This window comes from Cupressus sempervirens, chromosome 3 (assembly GCF_028749045.1).
Source record: "Cupressus sempervirens isolate cs-2001-9-10 chromosome 3, ASM2874904v1, whole genome shotgun sequence".
NCBI classification, from domain to species: Eukaryota; Viridiplantae; Streptophyta; class Pinopsida; order Cupressales; family Cupressaceae; genus Cupressus; species Cupressus sempervirens.
Genome location: NC_143120.1, coordinates 561,576,328 through 561,581,597, shown reverse-complemented (window position 1 = coordinate 561,581,597; position 5,270 = coordinate 561,576,328).

Here is a 5,270-nt window from a genome sequence, read left to right as displayed (position 1 = left end):
CAGGTTTTAATTTTTCAAGCATGTTTAGTTCATATATGCAGGATTGACCATCTAACAACACAAACAGTAATGGGAAGATTGAGCAGCATGAGAGGGTTGCCGTCGAATGTGGGGCATAAAGGCATACATCGTGGATTTCTCAGTGTTTTCGTATGTAACGGTGTGTCGTCGAATGTGGGGCATAAAGGCATACATCGTGGATTTCTTAGTGTTTTCGTGTTTAACGGTGTGTTTTCACACCACCATCAAATCATAAAATATTGTTCTATCAAGTTAGCAAGTTTTCATATTGTAGTAATTATGTGAAATTCATTATTAGAATTTCATGATGTTAAAATATGATTTATATGATTAATGATTTTCATGATCTTTTTTTAAAATTGCATGTAAAATCTATGTTGCCAAAATTCCACATTTTTTAAGAGCAATTATTAACAAAGCATCATTTTTCTTGTTAAAGTTATCATCAAATGTTTAATGTATGTGAATGTAAAATGGTATATTTTTTCCTATATAATATTTCACGTAAAATTTAGTTGCATATTTTGTTGAATAATTAACTAACTTAACAAATTTATTAAAAGGGAGAGATACATAGAGGGGCAGAGAGTGCAGGATAAGAAGGGAGGACGGAGGGACAGAGGGAGAGAGTGAGAGAGAGAGAGAGGAGCTTGTGTGTTCTTGCATCTGTAGAAAGGTGTCTATTGATGTGTGTTTTATGACTCACTAAACAGTAGAACGAAATACTGAAATATCTTATCCTCTCTTGAATATATATCTGTCTATGACCTCATCAAGATCTTCAAATGTCTCCTCCCCAATTGAAAGTATTTTCCAAGTCGAAGATAGCTAGCAAAATCCTTTTGGTCTTTTCGTCCCTCCACAATATCCTTGTGTGCATAAACTCCATTGAAAATGTTCAGTGTTAGAATCAAGTGAGTAGGCCCTTTCAAGCATGGACGGATAATACTCTCCCCTGGCTCTTTATTTGTTAGGAACTTAATGGTTTCATTCTCTTGTTCACTTCGTGAAATGGAATCCTCTTCCACAAAATATGGATCCTTAACCTCCTTATCCTTATCCTATGCACCCTGATAGTTATCATTCTTTAGTGAACTCTCTTTGCAAGTTAACTCAACTATGTACTTCACTTTTGTCATAGTTTTCACCCAACAGGTAAGGATGCTGCCTTCTGCAATTTTTTCTAAAGGATCTATATCTAGATCATCAGAAAGCTCCTCTTTCAATATTATTCATGTCAAGCTTGATTCCAGATCACAAATTATACGATGATTTTGGACTCTGCGGGGACAATTTTTTCCATTAACAGGGTCTCTTCATTTTCTCCAGTCAGCAGATAAAATTCCTCATCCTGGGATGGCTCTTTATATGGTGATCTCAAATCTTGAAATCCATGTAACAATTCACTCTTTATGTCAGCAAGGGTTTCCTGCTTTTTATTGGATGTCCATTGCTCCACACTTCTAGCATATTCATCAATATCAAGGGCATTTAACAGATTAGGATATTTTTGACATGCTCAACAACCATTTCTTGTGTTTCCTCATCCATATCATCTATATCATGTCCAGCTTCTTCACAATATATGTCCTTAGCCATTTTCTTGGCAAATTCATATGACTTTGGATGAATTCTAGTATCATCCAATGGATCCATAACATGGTTTTCGGATGCTGCTTGTCCATTCCCTCTAACCCTTAAAAAAACCAATAGCATTTACAAAAGACAAGTGGCTTCATAGCCTCTACAGTTGGTTGTTGTAACTATTACCTGCTCAACAGCTTCATACTTTTCATCTGGAGTAAGGAAATGTTCCAGTGAATGAAGCTTCAATGATAATATTTCTTTGCCAAGACTATATAATGTTGCAACCATGGCCAATGGATTCTGAAGATACCGACCAAGAGCCACAACACGCCTCACAATCCCTCTCTGTGTCGGCAACTAGTCTTAAGAGATGCGAGAATTCTCATATAGTGTAGGTAATAATTCATCTGCATAAACAACATTTATTGTGTCCAATCCTTCTGCCAAATCACGTGGATGAACACAAACACAGGGAGGGATAGAGAGAGGACACAAACACACATATTTAGCGGCTAAGTCACAAGGAGTTCGACAATTATGAAGTTCGGATGAACTTGACAATAAATTCAATTCGACGATAAATTTGTCTTACACAATTTTTCAAAAATATATAATATATATGATCACAATTTCCAACAATGGGACAAAAAATAACTTCGTACAAATGATTGCATGTATGATTATTTTTTACTTTTCTTTGCTAATAAATAGAATTAAAATAAAAAATAATAATCATTTTATTTATTATTGACTAACAAAATAAAACTGTGAATATTCAAGAATAAAAAATAATAATAATGTAGTCTAATTATAAATAAATTAAATCATAAGTATTAATACTTTACTCATTCTAATCCTTGTGTTTCACTAATTAAATAAGATTAAAAAAATTTACATCAAATTCCAATTCCAATTAGAAAATGAACAACCAAACGCAACAAAAAGATATTCCTAGTCATATTTTGTTCCAATTCCAATTTCTAAATTGGCAACCAAACGCAGAATATGGATTTGAAAATTCATCTTCCGTGTCAACCAAACGGTCCAACTATCTTCCTAAAATACATAACCAGGTTTTCGAAAACCTGGTTATCAGATAACCTGGTTATGAGGAAAATTCATCTTCCCCAACCAAACGGGGCCTAATGGAATTTCTATACACCACTCAAAATATTCAATTTATTGAAACTAGCAATCACATCTTAGTATGCAATGGGTACATCATAGAGTTATGGAAGGTCAATCAAATATTATTTCCTTCTCATTTTCTATATTTTGTATCCTCTTTATCAATCTATCTTTCCATTTATATTTCTTTCTCTCTCTCCCTCTCTTTCTCTCACTCTATATTCATCTCTATCTTTATTTTCCTCTTACCATTTCATCTCTAAATACATCTCCCACTCTCTCACCACTCCATTTCTAGACACATCTCCTACTCTCTAACCATTCATCTCTCTTCATCACTCCTCTTTAAATACTTTCATCTCCATATTTCTTCATGTTGAAGTTCGTAGCCATGATAGAGATCTTTATCTTTGCTCTTATAAAATAGAAATATGTTTGTTTAACCATTATAGTCATCTTTAGTTGAAAGAGATATTTGTGATTACATTTAAGTTGATATTATGCAAAAATACATGTTTCATACATCATGCACAGAGGCATGCATATGGAAATATGAAGTCTTAAATATGTGGAAATATGAAGGGTCTTATTTTTGGGACTCAAAGAGACCTTTGTGTGAAAGACAAAAAGTCTTATGCTATCTATTTATATGATTACTTTATATTTTGTAAATCCATCAAGTGAAAAGTCTTGTAATATGAACATTTCTTGATCACTAAAAGATATATATTGTTGGTGTGGTTGGGTTTTTCCCTTCAAGTGGAAGGGTTTTCCCATGATAAATGTATGTATCTTTTGTGTGTTGTTCATGCTATTTTATTGTTGTGATATTGCTATCAGGATTTAACTGTGTGATTTTTGAGTCAAACTCATTGACCCATGTTTCATGAGTAGGGATTCAACATGAATCCATCTCTCATGAGAATAAATGGAACACTTAGAACTCATTGGATCTAGGTGATGCTCACAGGGGTGAAGCACTGGGACTTCCCAGGAGGTCACCCATCCTAGTACTACTCCAGCCTGAGTGCGCTTAACTACGGAGTTTCCTCCATGGTTAAACCCAAAGCTTGCAACCCCATTTGCAAAACCTTCGAGGTCAAAACATTAACACTTCCCCTATCTCTCCCTCTCCCTCTATCTTGATCTTGTTATCTCTCCATCCCTCTTTATTCCCTATATATCCTCCCTTTTCTACCCCTCTCTCTATATCATTTCCTACCTCTATCTTTGTCTTATATTTTTCCTTCTCTCGTTCTCTCTTTTACATACATTTATACATATTCATTTTCTTCTCTACATATTTGTCTCCTCCATTTATGTCTCCATCTTCACCTACATCTTTGTCTTTATCTATGTTGCTACTTACCTATTTCTATCTCACTCTTCCCCCTTCTACATCTACCTCTTTCTATTGCTATATTTATATTTGAAACATAACATGATTTTGTTGATAAATAATGTTTTAAAAAATCATAAAATTATATAAATAAAAAAGTTGTTTATGTAAAATTGAATTATTCATTTTTTATAAGTAATAAATTATTTTTAAAATATATAAAGAATTTTCTAAATAATTATACCACAATACTTTAAATTTAATATAACAAAATGACTACAAATCGAACTATTTCTATTATATTTTTTGTTTTAAATTTATAAATTAGATATAAATATGTATATCTTTATTTTAAATAAACTAAATACAATCTAATATAATTCTATTAAATAATATAATGTATGCTATAACAATTATTAAATATAACTCAAAAAAGAAGACCATTTTATCATGCGAAAAAATGGCGAGAAAAGTAGAGAAAACGAAAAAAGCAGGACATTGCGAAAACATTTTTTACACAATTGAGAAACCCTTCCGCGGCATAGGCAATATACGAAAAACAAAGCTATCTGAACTTACCACCAAAGGAATAGAGAGGAAGGCAGGCGCATCCCAGCATTCCAGTCAGTAACAAATTCCAAGCACTCACAGATGGCAATCAAAAGGAAAACTCATTCGAAGACATTGTTAAAATACACGATGTCAAGAAAATAAGAGAAACTAGCATGTCTGAAACCAGGCCCCTTCATCAATAAAAGGGAAGCAACTCTATCCAAGTCAGAAATCAGTATGATGCACCCACCAAGATCTAGGAGTATCAACGAAACTGCAGAACGTTTAAAAAATAAATGGAGTCAAAACCCTAATTTCGCTTCACACAAAATGCAATACGGTCATTCGCAAGACTCAGAATAGCATGAATGAACATGAATGGAAGACCGTTGTAAATAAAAGGAAGCTTAGGCAAAAAAAGTAGAAATCAGAATTCAAAATCTTATAAAGGAAGAGAAAGTTTAAACCAAAGGCTTAAAAATTAGGAGGGTTTTTTCAATAAAACCAAATACCCTAGCAGAGAAAAACAAAAATCTACACTGAAGCAAATCCAATACAATAAGAGTTCAAACCAGCCCACCTAGATTTCTAAGCCCAACAAAATATACTTATTGGCCCTTCTCTGCCACATATACATGTCCCA